Source organism: Abramis brama, assembly GCF_963993115.1.
Source record: "Abramis brama genome assembly, chromosome: 18".
Taxonomy (NCBI): Eukaryota; Metazoa; Chordata; class Actinopteri; order Cypriniformes; family Leuciscidae; genus Abramis; species Abramis brama.
Genome location: NC_139980.1, coordinates 472143 through 487767, shown reverse-complemented (window position 1 = coordinate 487767; position 15625 = coordinate 472143). Strand labels below are relative to the sequence as shown.

General features: G+C 40.9%; 1 protein-coding gene across 1 annotated transcript in view; it reads left to right on the top strand.

Annotated features, from left to right (window-relative positions):
- The first annotated feature begins 13056 nt into the window (after nt 1-13056).
- htr1e (5-hydroxytryptamine receptor 1E) overlaps nt 13057-15625 on the top strand; it is a 46843-nt gene continuing 44274 nt past the window's right edge. The window contains exon 1 of the mRNA XM_084091617.1: nt 13057-13402. The gene's annotated coding sequence lies outside the window, so the exon portion shown is untranslated. The remainder of the gene's footprint in view (nt 13403-15625) is intronic.

The window sequence follows — 15625 nt, the reverse complement described above, 5'->3', positions numbered from 1 at the left end:
TCTTTTATGTGGTTGAGTGATCTGTACTGTGTAAAGTGCAATAGAAATAGTAAATGTGACTTGACTTGACACGTGTTGTTCTGACAATGAGTAAAATGCATCAGCTGATAAACACAATGCAGGACGTCCCTTTAAGCACATTGTTGATATAAGTGACTGAAGGCCAAAAATAAAATGCAAAAGACTAATGTTTGGTGGTTACCAGTCTGCAGTTTTTTCACAGTCTATATTGATTTTATTTGTCATGGAAGACAGGAGTGTGTAGGACACTCAAGGGGACCTCCTTTTACAGCCTGTGGGTTGTGACTGCAAACCCACTGGAACAGGGTTGAGTCTGGTCAGTCTCTGAACAGGAGGTGGGTAAATGATGACAGAACTTTAATTTACTGAATTTTCTTTCAGTCCTGTCCTGTTCACCATATAGTTAGTTAGTTTACATGTCACTATTGGATCTACTAATGGAAGTAAAGTAGTACTTAGTAAAATGTAATAAACAAATGTGTTTACTATGTGGAAACTGATACAGGCCCTTGATGTGTTGTTGTGAATTTAGAGCAGACTTATGATGTGCGATCATTTGTCTTCTCAATTTCAGCACGAACCATCCGTATCAACACCGTTTCTCTGTTCACTCATAATGTACACTTTCTGGCGGTGACATTGCTCTGGGAACAGATTGATTTCATTCAACTTTACCCAAAACCTGACACCATCTCTGACATCTCTATCAGATCTAGATCTGTGACAGCAAATTTCCAATGCATTAGAAAAAATGCAAGCTGTGGTTTATCAGAATTAGGACATAAAATGTAGAAATTGTGACGCACTAAATCTTAACTATGAGATGAAAAATAAAAATTAGGAGATTAAAAAGTCTTAATCTTAAAAAAAAAAAATTTCAATCTCAATTATGAATTAGTACATTATAATTATGAATTATTATGTCATAATTTCAACTTTTTATGTCATCGTTTAATTTTTTGTGAGATTTCATGGTGTGTGAACGTCATTATTTATTCCATCATTCGCTCTCATTGAAATGAACTGTGTTTCATGGAGAAAAGTGAAGTAAACGCTTGTTGAAAAGACAGCAAATGTAAATGCTAAATCCTTCATTGCAAGCAGTTTATTCTCATCAAAACACTCCTGTTTCAAATCGAGGAGCTTTTGCATGTGAGCTGAACATGATGACCACTGCAGGACAGAAACATCTCCAGATGAACCACAATGTAGGCTCCAGATGTCATGAGTGTGAGAGCTGACTCTGAAAGGATAAATTAAATGGAAGCAAATGGAAAAGTCTTTGGAGATTTGGGCTTGTTACTGCAACACAACGCATGTGCTCTCAGTGTGTGTGACAGGATGGGCTGTTGTCCACTAACCCACAGCCGTCTGATGTGTGTGTCTTTACGAGAGCGAACAGAGTCTGGCTGTTTTCCTTCCAGTGTCACAGAGCGTAAATGCAACATGACAGAAGCTCTGCCAGACGCCTGTGGACTTCAGTGGCTTGTGTTCATCAGCGTTTAGATTACGCTCCCCATCAACAGACCGAGAATTACACCGCACTGTGTGTGTGTGTGTTTACACACGGCCTCATTAGTCACAGAGTGTCATGTTAGGGATCAGACATGTCATTTCAATGCTTTGGCAATGCAAAATGTACTTTTGTCATGCCAATAAAGCTATTTTAATGGAATTGAACTGAATAGCAACAGTTCTGCATCATTCCGCTTTACACAGCACTTAGGAACAATATGACTGACTATGGGCCCTATCTTGCACCCAGCGCAACTGACTTTGTACAGCGACGCATGTATCATTCCTATTTCTCACCCGACGCACAGCGGATTTTTCCCCCCACAGACGCACGTCGTTAAATTAGGGAATGAACTTGCGCTCCCGGGGGCGGTTCAGTGAAAAGAGGAGGCGTGTTCCAGCGCAAACGTTCCCTGGTGCTATTTTGCAGGTTTAGAAAACAATTCCGCCACTGACCAGGAGAAACCCAGTCTAAAGTCAGTGGCGCGTTATTCAGATGCTATTTTAAGGGCGCATGCTTGGCCATAATCAATGTAGCGTGAGCACAAAGCACACACACTTTGCTTCTCTCATCCACACTGAAGCAGCAGTTCCCATTTTTGCAAATCATAGGCTACATTATTACAAGGAAAAATATTCCACACGAGGGAAATCATTGTGGTGTCCATGAAGATGTGAAAAAATAGGCATAAATCTATCTTACACATTTACCCAAATTATTATACGCCTGTTTAACCGAAGCTAATCTGGGTGTGTTTCTCCATCCCCAATGTCACTTCTCTGTGTTTTACGGCCCTGACGAGAACGTCGGTCTCCTCGGCTGTGAACCGCTCCTGGCGTGCGTCTGGCAAATCCGCCGTTATAATAGCAATCCGCCATGGAACAAGCGCGCCTGCTCTTAAAGGGAATGTGAGATGATGCTCTGATTGGTTTATTTCACGTTACGTCCAAACCACACCTATGAATAATGAAACTACTTCAGACCAACACATTTTAGATTTGAGTCGGGCGCAAGAGTCATTTATCCCGCCGGTATAATAGCAACAGCGCCGAGACCCGCCCACAAAGTTACTTGCGTTTCAGATCGTTAATATAGGGCCCCTGGGGTTGAAACATTCCACCCTGCGGGCTGGATACCTCAGTGTTCTCCATATGCAGCCTGCTCGCGGGTCATATGTGTTGGACTTGCGGGTAAGTCCTCCCTTCGGGCAGACATTGTGTTGCATATTTCCACTGAGATATGCTTCCCAGTGTACCTTGGTATTCCAGTGTTAAGTAGGAGTCCTAGTCCAGACTTACGCAGGGCACTGGAAGACAGCCGAGGTGGCGTGATTAGACTGGGAACCCCATTCGTCGTGACTGACGTAACTCGTAGTGACCAAAAAAGGGAACGTCTCAGTTACGTATGTAACCCTCTTTCCCCGAGTAGGGAACGGAGACGTTACGTCTCCCTGCCACCTCTGCTGTACCGCTGGAACGCCTGAGTTCAGTCTCGGCTCCTCAGCAGGAAAGACATATCTGCATGTTGCCAGCGTACTTCCTTATAGACCCACGAGGTGGGGCGGAGTTACGCTATGCAAATTCCGCAGACCCATGGCATTTCCTTGCCATTGGCTCGTTTTGTAATACTCAAAGGTGTTGGGCTTCTAAGCAAAACCCCATTCGTCGTCACTAACGTAACGTCTCCGTTCTCTACTCAGGGAACGAGGGATACAAACGTAACCGAGACGTTTGCTTTGCTGATTGCTAGACATGATTGGCAAACGGTTTGCCAGAATATACCCTGACCAAACACTCAGAAAGCCATACCGATCACCCAACTTAGCAGTGTGGCAGGGAGTTTTTCACAGCCAGGATACACATTTTCTTCTGATATATGAAGAGCATTCATAATGATATGGCTAAGTATTAAATGCTGAAATGCTCATCTTTAGTCTAGACTTTAAGTTGACACTCATCCTCACTTATGATAGCAAAGATATAAAAAGCAATTCTAGAGTCTCCTGAGGTGTTGTTTTGAAAGATGTCTCTGTCTGATTGACAGCACACACGGGATGTTGTTGACTTAATGACAACTTAATGACATATTCAGAGATTGGTTCTGTTCTGAAAAGCTCATAAACTACAGCATAGAAAATTATAACTGTCTGACAAACACAAACTTCTTTCTAATGGTTTGAAATACAGGGAATAGTTTTTTAGCATTTTAATAAACCAGAGACATATCTCTAAAATACATAATTATTGCAATACAAAACAGAAAATTACAGAGAAAAGAGAGATCAGGTGTTGCATCACCATGAATCAATTCATTTAGTAATAATGACCATCTGAATGTACATTATCCCAAAGAGAGTCAAAACACAAGCACAGCTAAAGTATGTATCTTTTAATGCTGAATGCCACAACTGATATTACAGTATCATGTATTCCACAGAGTAATAACATTATTATTAGGATATATATTTTTTAAATCTATCAGTCAACAATGTTTCAATAATAATACAAACTGATGAATGGAACACATAACAAGAGCCAAAAATCTTGTGACATGCAATTATTATTATTATTATTATTATTTCAAATAAAACGACATGCAATGACTATTAGACAACAGTTGGTGAGTTTAGCAGAAGTTGGACTAATAAGTTTCATGACTGACCGTCCTTTCAATATCAGGAAACAATTAAATTTAACTGTCTGGCACAGGTGTGGGGAGAGATTTGAGGCTTGGATCTGGTAATAAAAAAATAAAATAAAAAAAAAGTTTAAAGGAGGTGACCGCAGACATACCATAGAGTACCAAGACGGAGCTGGAGGGATCAAGGACCAAGGTGAAGCCCAATGATGGGAGGGTTGTATTGCTGATGAACATTCTGTTAAAAATAAAGTAACATCCCTGAGGGTGAGCCAAATTAGCCAGCAGGTGAGAATTATGCAAATGTGGCGTAACTACATCATGGAAATAGTGGCAGGACTATAAACATAGCGATTAAGGGTGTTTTCTGTTGGAGAGATTAACTCCCTTTGGTGTGGACTTTTAATACTTTTAATACTTTTTGTGGTATTTGTGATGTGTACAAACAGCTTTATTACCAATGCTATCTCATGACCAATTCATACGTATTTTACAAGGTGACTACGTATGATTTGTCTAAACCCCAGTGACTGGTAGGTTTAGGGGCGGGGCAAGGGGTAGGTCATTCATGCGAATTCTTAGCCACCTCATAAAATACGTACGAATTGCCGTGAGATTGGGTTGACATTATACACCAAATAAAAGAAAAAAAAGCAGTTTTAGAGGACAGGAAACCCTCACCTGAATCGCATGCAGAAAGTGAGTCCTGTAACAGATTGAGAGAAAACACCGTAACGCTAATCTAATTTATTGAGATTCAGATCTCATACTCATTCTCATGTAACACACTGTACCTCAACTACAGCACAGAATCAAATTAAATACATTACCAGCATGTGATGAATACAAATTTGATAGATAATAATGAGGCAATGTGTCAGTACATTAGACAAATCCAAAAGCACACACAGATAGAACAGGTTTGTTGAACAATAATGAAGCATCTGCGAATCTAAACATGTTCTTATAATTACACTTGTCATTATGAGCCCTTTAAGCTGCAGATTTGGATGGTTTCCCTCTCACCCTGGTAATTACATTGCCCCTTTCTTTTCTTTTCTTTTCTTTTTTTTCCTACTGGGACTTTTTGACAGCTGAGATAATTCTGCATTGAATCTAAATCAAAGCTTCTACTTAAAAGCACACAACAGGCTTAATTAAAGCATAGAGCACAGCTGAATATAAATAATGTGTGCTTTTGAGGAGTGAGATATTTGCAACAATGAATATTAATTATGCATAAACCTTGTTTTTTAATAAGTCAGAGACACATTGATAGCAAAGAGAGAATGATAATTCTCATTTTATTGTTCAGCTTTTTCCATTCTTACAAGCCATGCAGGATGACCCTCTAAACCAGGGGCGCCCAGTCCTGTTCCTGAAGATCTACCATCCTGCAAAGTTCAGCTCCAGTCCTGATCAAACACACTTGAAGCAGCTGATTAAGACCTTCAGGAGGCGTGATCCAGTGAGATCCAGTGAGAAATAGTGAGAGGAAGTTTCAATGAACCTGTTAAAAAAGAAATGATCCATCGGTTGCTTCATGTCACTCATCAACTCATCATTCCAAGATTTTGGCACCTTTAGCACACATTATGCACATTGATGCACAAATGAGAATATGTTTTATGTATCTAAAGGTATATATAAAGAATAAACTAGCCTTATAAACTTTATGATTTAGCTTTGAGACTTAAACTATAATTTGCAAGGACAAAAAACTATAGTAAAAATTATACCTCTCTAACATTGCAGGGAGGGAAAGAGTTGAAGTGAGGATCTGATCACAGCATTTTTAGCACAAAAGACAAAAACTCATCAAGAACAAAAAACGCAACCAGCTTTGCATTCACACAATGACTATAAGCGACAAACTAATCAACCAAACACAGGGATATAAATACAAGAGTCAAGTCACTTTTATTTATATGGCATGTTATACAATAGCCACTTTATAGTGATAAACAGGAAAATAATTATTCAAAGATGCAAACAGACTTCAATTCTGCTGTAAAGCAGCTCTAAAAAGACAATAGTAAAAAGTCAGCAGTCAGGTCAATAATATTGCTGAATAAGTGTCCCTAAATAAGTAAGCCAAAAAGGCGACAGTGGCAAGGAACCCAAACTCCATCGGTGACAGAACGGAGAAAGAAGCCAGGCTCAGTCGGGGGGCCAGTTCTCCTCTGGCCAGATGAACGAACATGGTGTGGTTTAATTCCAGGCTGCATCACAAGTATTCGTATTGTGGATTGATATCATTCAGAATACTTCATCCAGTTCCTTCTGCTTGAGATCGGGATACGCCAGCATTTGTTGGGAGGAGTTGAAGCTGGCTGTGCAGTGGACTTGTCTTGTTCTCGTGGTTTTCGCTGAGGATCTGTGCCGCTGGCAGTCTATTTGACGAGGTCTTCACAAGGGTCTGTCTCCAGTGCTCGTCTAGTTGTCATTGTCAAGACAACCAGAACATGTGTGATCCGGTGTCACATGAGGAGGAGGCGAGGAGACGTGGAGTGAGATTTATGGTAAAGTGTCTCAGTCAGCACTCGAGGGTGTTTGCACTGCTGCACTGTGGGAACTTTAAAATGAAAACACTTCGCTCCTGTTTTGCTTTCTCCTCGAGGGAGTAAAGCTGAACGTCTGCTCCCCATTGTTCTCATTTGGCATTTGCCGAGGCAGCACATGGACTGAGATTGTGGGGCTCGCCATTTCATTTGATGCATCAGGGCTGGGCAGGACCAGCGGGGTTGGGAGAAACAGGGATATATCTTTTTCGAACACCTTCAAATTTCTTCCAGTGTCCATACAAAACTACATCTAATTTAGTGGGTAAAGCATATACGGCAGCAGGTCAGGCCGGAGAATGCTTACATACAATGGCTTACATACAAGGCTGATCTGCTGGGGGATTTGGATAAGAGCGAGGGGGTAGGACCACAGGACCACAGATCTGTCTCTCAGGGCCACCAAGGAGACCGCCAGAGCAATAGGATGGTCTATGGCAGCCCTGGTGGCCGCTGAGATGCACCTTTGGTTAAACCTGGCCGAAATAAAGGACAAAGACAGAGCCTTTTTATTAGATGCCCCGTTAACCCTGTTTGCACCGTCCACTTTGGTTTTCACTCACACGTGGTGTCATCAGCGTCAGTGGGATCCGGTTAACTGCCGAGTTCGTACTGTGCTTGAGTTCTTACAAGATCACTTTTCAGCAGGGTTATCTCCATCCACCCTAAAGGTTTACGTGGCGGCTATAGCGGCTTACCACGCCCCTGTGGGTAATGCATCGTTGGGTAGAGACCCCCTGATTATCCGTTTCCTTCGTGGTACTCTGAGGCTGAGGCCTGCAACTCGAACCCGGGTTCAGGCTTGGGACCTGGCTATAGTCCTAGAGGGCCTATCTGTGGCTCCCTTTGAGCCCCTCGAATCGGTTACAGAAAAGTTTCTGACCTTCAAGACCATTTTCCTTCTGGCAATTTCGTCCCCTAAGAGAGTCGGAGACCTTCAGGCCCTTTCGGTTTCTCCCACCTGCCTTGAGTTTGCACTAAGGATGGTCAAGGCTTTTCTATATCCTAAACAGGGCTACATCCCTAAAGTGCCGACCAATATACAGAGGACCATTGTGTTGCAAGCTATTCCTTTTACGACTCCGGACCAGGAAAAGCTGAATCTTCTCTGCGAGCTCTGGACACTTATGTCCACAGGGCTGCCCTGTGGAGAAAATCAGATCTGCTGTTTGTCTGAGAAATGCTAAGAAAGGTCTTCCAGCTTTTAAGCAGACGATCAGCAAGTGGATAGTCGAGGTTATTTATCTTGCTTATGAGTTCTCTGGCCAGCCGTCACCTTTGCTGGTCAGAGCTCATTCTACTAGGAGTATGGCGGACTCCAAAGCCTTATTATCAGGGGTTTCCCTACAGGAGGTGTGTGATGTGGCGGGCTGGTCTTCCCCGCTCACATTTGTGAGGTTTTATAGCCTGGACCTGGACCCTACGTACGTTCAGGTTACGACTGTAACCTTAGTTCCCTGAGAAGGGAACGAGACGCTGCATCACCCTGCCATACTTCCTGCATCCCTGTGATCGACTTGCTTCGGCTAAATTGAAGCTAACGCCGGACAGACAGGATGTGCTTTTATCCTTTCCTGGTCGTGACGTCACACGCCCGTAACGCTCACTATAGCCATTGGACTAGTTGACATACGTGCTTCAGACGCAATCACGCAGGGGCGTTCCCAAAGTGTCATCGACGCAGCTTCTCGTTCCCTTCTCAGGAAACTAGGGTTACAGTCATAACCTGAGACGTTTTCCGTAGAATTTTTTTTTTTTTGTAAAGAGTGGATCTAAACATAATAGTAGCTTTTTACTGTTATCTGGGCTTTCAACAAAAGGAAATTCTACAGGTGCATTGCATTGCCATTTGTTTTAGGACGTTACAAAATATACTGCGCCGGAATTTACTTTACAGGCGAAAACACTTTTCAGACTGGATGCGGTAGCCAGCTTTATACCTGAAGAAATCACATCATCCAGCCAAATGATTGGAAACAGAATGATGCACTTAAAATGTATCCAGAAAGGATTTATGGAGACAGTACGGTTACTGTTAAGTGTTCTCGAATTGTGGTACCTCCTCCGGCGGAGTCTTCATGCTCGTCTATAGGCAACGCCATCTCGGTCGAGAACACTTAACAGTAACCGTACTGTCTCCCTCTTCACCGTAAATCCTTTCTGGAGAAGGTAAGCTAGAGGGCCGATCTAATATTGTGCTGTCAGAAATGGGTCACTTATTTTTGAAGGGTTTTGATGTTGCTAGAACCCTTAATCTTATGCCTAAGTTTAATGACGATGATTTGGACACTTTCTTGAGTTTATTTGAGTGTTTGATGGGATGGAAAGATGATAAACTAACATTATTGTTGCAGTGTGTGTTTCAAGGTAAAGCTCAGAAAGCTTATTCTACACTTTTGTAGAATGATTTTTAACACATTTGCAAGTGATGAATAGTTTACACTTTAGATTAGGGGATGCAGAAAGTGTTGTAAATGATTTATTCATGCGTTTACACATCATCTATAACAGGTGTTGAACACTGTAGTGTAGTGTAGTGTAGTGTAGTGTAGTGTAGTGTAGTGTGTAGTGTAGTGTGTAGTGTAGTGTGTACTGCAGTGTAAGTGCTGACTGGTGAGGGTATAGACAGCTGTCTTCTGTAGTGTGTAGTGTAGTGCGTAGTGTAGTGTGTAGTGTAGTGCATGTAGTGTAGTGTAGTGTGGTGTAGTGTGTAGTGTAGTGTGTACTGCAGTGTAAGTGCTGACTGGTGAGGGTATAGACAGCTGTCTTCTGTAGTGTGTAGCAGGGCTGTAGTACTCGAGTCCGGTCTTGGACTCGAGTCCAGACTCGAGACCGCTTTTCTATGGTCTCGGACTTGTCTCGGACTCGCTGGTATTCGGACTCGGACTTGTCTCGGTCTCGGCCACTGGTCTTGTCAAATATGGCTTTTGGTCTCGACCGAGTCCAGGTTTCTTTATTATGTTCCCAGTAATCACACATACGTCGCCGCGATATTAAAACAAAATATTATTGAAGGGAAAGTGAAACACTGGCCACCTAATTACTATGGGCATTTCGGCTCTTTTTCGTGAGCAGGCTCGTTTCACTCAGCTCACTGAAAGAGCCGGCTCTTTTGACTCATAAACGGCTCTTTAAAAAATAAATGTTTAAATAAACTCGCTGAAAGTCCACCGCTAGTGCAACGTGAATATTCATATTTTTAATTGTCCATAACACCCCGAAAACTAGCCTGCTTGCCTTGCACATCTAATTAATGGGCAAAGGTTTCCTACTTTTTTTCTTACCTTTCTTTCTTTGCCTATTCCACGAGTGGTATAGGCTCCAATGACTGGCTGTTTTAAAATATAGCTAATATCGAAACAAAATAGCCCAGCTCATAACTTGCAGGTTTGCTTAGTGGCAAACTTTTTTCATTTGATTGCTTCAGCCGCCACCTGACCGAATTTAATTAAAATATTATTTTTTTGTCACGTCATCCGCCTGATCCGCGGTTTATCCGCATCTCTTGTGTGTGTGTGTGTGTGTCTGTGAGTTGGCTCGGTCCTCCCTCATGCAGTTTAATTGGTTGACATCGCGTGTATGATTGACAGGAACAGAATGTAAGGCTGATCAGACAGTCGAAACGAATGTGTAGTGCTCCTTTAGGCCTATATAATTATTTTTTTTTTGTTGTTCTTTGAATTAGTCAATTATTTTAAATAAAATTAAAATTATTCATTATTTCATTATTACATAATGATTTAATTTCTATAGGCTAGCCTATATTTTTTTTAGCAGACTTTTTTTTTCCTGTCCTGGACTCGGTCTTGACTCGGACTCAAACCTTTTTGGACTCGGTCTTGACTCGGACTCGAACCTCTTTGGACTCGGTCTTGACTTGGACTCGACTAGTCCTGGTCTTGGACTTGTCTTGGACTCGACAAAGGTGGTCTTGACTACAGCCCTAGTGTGTAGTGTAGTGTGTAGTGTAGTGTAGTGTGGTGTAGTGTAGTGTGGTGTAGTGTGTAGTGTAGTGTAGTGTAGTGTAGTGTAGTGTGTAGTGTAGTGTAGTGTAGTGTGTAGTGTAGTGTAGTGTGTAGTGTAGTGTGGTGTAGTGTGTAGTGTAGTGTGTAGTGTAGTGTGTAGTGTAGTGTGTAGTGTAGTGTAGTGTGGTGTAGTTTGTAGTGTAGTGTGGTGTAGTGTGTAGTGTGGTGTAGTGTGGTGTAGTGTGTAGTGTAGTGTGGTGTGTACTGCAGTGTAAGTGCTGACTGGTGAGGGTATAGACAGCTGTCTTCTGTAGTGTGTAGTGTAGTTTGTAGTGTAGTGTGGTGTAGTGTGTAGTGTAGTGTAGTGTGGTGTAGTGTGTAGTGTAGTGTAGTGTGGTGTGTACTGCAGTGTAAGTGCTGACTGGTGAGGGTATAGACAGCTGTCTTCTGTAGTGTGTAGTGTAGTGTGTAGTGTAGTGCGTAGTGTAGTGTGTAGTGTAGTGCATAGTGTAGTGTAGTGTAGTGTAGTGTGGTGTAGTGTGTAGTGTAGTGTGTAGTGTAGTGTGGTGTAGTGCGTAGTGTAGTGTGTAGTGTAGTGCATAGTGTAGTGTAGTGTAGTGTGGTGTAGTGTGTAGTGTAGTGTGTACTGCAGTGTAAGTGCTGACTGGTGAGGGTATAGACAGCTGTCTTCTCTGAAACACATGGAGTCTTTAAACACTGTGCACCTAATGTGAGCAAAACATACAAAACAATTTTAACAATTTTTTAAGCATTTATGAAACGTATAGTCATGTTTTGTAAATGATTAGTTAATCATTTACTAATCACTTGTAAATGACTTGTAACGGAATTTACAAAACATACATAAAATGTTGGTATATTACTTGCTAATCATTTATGAATGGTTTGTAAATTATTAGATCATCATTAACTAACCACTTATAAATGACTTACAACCGAACGTTATTATAAAGTGTTACCGATGCAGGTGGAGCTGGGGAGGAGGGGGGACGCCAGAGCAGCCGATGCCAGAGCAAGGTGAGCGGCTGCTTATGCTCTGGTGGTTAATTGAAAGATTAGATGGGCTCACTCCTCCCGAAATTACGTTTAGGAACTTAACTAAGACAGCAGTCCCTAATTAATGATATAATGGTAGATTTGAAATGATCATGGACCATAACTAATTTTTATTTCATTTTACTTTTTTCATGTTTGCTGTTGCATTGCTGTAAATCCACCAATAACCTATAATACAGAATCACATATGTTGTGAAAGATGGCATTTTTTAAATATAGATTTCATATTTTATAAAAACTGTTTAAGTCATTATTGTCAAATCTGTGTCAATAAACAGTATGTTGCCTTTGTGACAAATTACACAACTCTAATATTTTAAAATATTTTTGGTGGGAATGTTCATGAGTTGGTTGTTGTTGTAACATTTTTTAAATGGACTTTCAGATGCCTTTGGCTTGCTCAGTTGGGGATATTTAATTTTATTCTATCAATCAATAAATTCCACTAGAAACAAACTTTGTTGTATTATTTTATTTTAATACTGTGAAGCTGCTTTGATACAATCTGTATTGTGAAAAGCGCTATACAAATATACTTGATTTGATTTGATTTGATTTGATATAACCCCATCCTCAGAAATATTAACATGTGACAATCTAGACCCATAATGTTACAAATGTCACGTGATACAAACTGTGTCACGGAACACTAAACGAGAGACGAGGATTCAAGTGCAGAGGAGATTTAATAAACAAACACAGACGAAGTACAAAAACTCAGAACTCAGGTATCCAACAGACAGGACCATCAAGGACAGGTAACTCGGACAACGAACCAGCACAGGACTACAAACACAGGGAGGCTAAATAGGGGAACAAACAAAGGAGGGAAACGAGAAGGACAGGTGGGACAAATTAACCAATAATTAGATAACAAGATGGGAGGGGCTAGACAATAGACAGGAGAGCACATGGCACAAAACAACAAACACCCATGTGCAGCACAAGACAGGACAGACATGTGACAAACTGAAAGGCTGAATTGATATTATCTCAGTATTTGGTGTGTGTCTGTAGCATGAGCTTCACCATGATCACTGTCATTTACTGACATTGCATTAGAATAGACACATAGAAATAATGCACAACCTGAAAGATTTACTCATTTCACATCACAATGTATATTTTACATTTTTCAAGATCATAAATCTTTGTTTATTGCCAGGTTAAAAAAAAAGCCACATTTGTAATGCAGTCTTAGACTTTAGGTATTTTTTATATTTTTTTTATATATATTCATCGTAAATAATAGGCTATAAACAGTACACAGCAGTTAACATGCGATATTCGTGTCGCTGACTAGCGGATAATAAAGCGTGTTATCAGCAGCATCATGACGTGTAATCTCGTCTCCATGGTTGCCAGCCTCAGCTGATGTGAGTGAGGAGCCTCTGCTGGTTCACACCGCGCGCAGGGCTTCACGGGCTCGGACAGGTGATGATGATGAAGATGAAGCTTTCAGAGGCAGATGTCCAGGTGTGTGTGCGAGATTCATAGATACACACCTGATGAACCCGCTCGGCAGGGCCAGTTACACACCGACGTGGATACACAAACGTCGACTCTTCTCCATGGATGATCGGATCTGATCCACCAGAAGTGCACGGACGCTTGAGATCATGCAGGTGAGTCAAAGTTCCTCGCTCCGATAGACCATAAGATGTGGTTTCTTAGCTCTGGATTGCAATGAAACAAAAACTTCACGAGAAACGAGTCACAGTCTGACTTTTCACAATATGATTCTTAAGGGAAAATGGGATTTTGTACACTTTTATCAAGTGTTTGTCCCGTTTAATGTCATGACACACGGGAGAGCTTCTAAATGGACTCAAGTCATTCATGGACTATTAGTGCACAGAAAAGCAGTTGATCTGCTCTTGTGGCTGAAACATACTCCTGTCCTTAAAGCATGTCTGTTCATAACTGTAAAACTGAAAAAGATAGGCTAACTATAAAGAAAACGATAAAGATGTAGTTCTAAAAATCGTTCTCAATATTAAAGAATAGCTGAGTTCCCACCACAGCTATAACAATAACTATATAGAGAAACAATATAGTTATAGAACGATTTTATCCAGCTGATGAACGATACATTCAGACAGTCAATCAGACTCAATCCTGCAGTAATGGGCTCGTGCATTTATAGCGCAGACAAGCACGCGCTTAGATAAACACAACGATATCGCGCGCTGGTGTGGACGAATCTTTATTTTACTATTTATCTTTACATAAATATTTGTTTCTACTTAAAAACTGTAGTTTAGTTATTTTACCAACCCAGCTAATTACTCATCCAGGCTTTCAGTAGGTTGCACGTGAGGAAAAAAAAAAAGGCACGATTCTTTCTGCCAGTCGCAGCAGAGAAGATGTGTACAGCTTTACAAGAATCGCAGAACATTTCGTGATGGGCCCACGGAAGAATTCCAGACCCTTGAGTAAAGGAAAAGGTCGTGGGTGGGCTTACGTTTCCATGACATAATATAACTCTGATTGTATTCGTCTGAAAGAAGAATGTCATATACACCTCGAATTGAGGTTGAGTAGGCCTAAATCATGGGCTAATTTTAATTTTTGGGTGAACGATCCCTTTAATAGTGTTAGAGTTTAGCTAACTCTGGTTCTGATGAAGGATCTGCTGTTGTCATGACACTCGGGATGTTGTGAGCGAGACTCGTAACGCTGCTTTCGCAATGTAAAGTACCAGAATGTGCTTAAACATGTACGTGCAAGAAGACTAAGCGCAATTCAGTAGACTATATGCAAATATTATGATAACGCCATCGGGTGGTTCTATAGTCATAAGTCAAACTTTTTCTAACTTTAACTTCACCTCAGATATTTCAAATTAAACATATTTTATACAAACATTGTGTATATGTGTCTGTAGACTCAACTGACGAATTGGTGGATCAATTATTTAAATAGTTTTCTTTAGTTAGAATGAGAAATATTACCGCTTTCTACAATATTCTTTAAAACTAGTCTCCAAACGTTGTGGTTTTGGTAATGGCTTTAATTGTTTACAGGTAATATTGTTTGAAAAAGCAAGTTCATGACATATTTAATTATTAGAGGTGTAACGGTACACAGAATTCACAGGTCCTTTGTTTTGGATTCACAACAGGAAAAAGCAACAAATCCTCAATGCTCGGTTTCTTTTCATTTATTTTGATCAGACAGTAGTGCAGATTACAGTTTGTTCCACCTAGTGGCATTTAGTCGCCTTGGGGTAGTTGGTACAGTACAGCCTATTTAGTGTATTAAAGGAGAACTCCGGTCAATTTTAACATTGAGCTCATTTTTTTGTACATTTGGAGTGCTGTTAATACAGAGAACAACGACAAAAATCGGTGTTGCCTACACCATGTTATCCTCTTTTTAAAATTTGCACCCTGTTGACTTCAATGGGGCAAGTTTTAAACCTGCTTTTAGCCTCTTAACTTCCTTGATGTGTCATTCGACAATCGACTACTGTGGCCTTCGACCGAAAACAGGATGTAAATGCAGGTATGTGCGCTGGCCGAATTAACTTCATTTTTATTCATATCTTTCACATCTACTGCAGTCAGATTCACCCGTGTTCACTCCGAAGGAATCACTCACATGGCTGTGTACTTGTAATGACACATCAAGGATGTTAAGAGGCTAAAAGCAGGTTTAAAACTTGCCTCATTGAAGTCAACAGGGTGCAAATTTTAAAAAGAGGATAACATGGTGTAGGCAACACCGATTTTTGTCGTTGTTCTCTGTATTGACAGCACTCCAAATGTACAAAAAAATGAGCTCAATGTTAAAATTGACCGGAGTTCTCCTTTAAGCACTAAGCAGTCAGCAGAATACACTCTTGC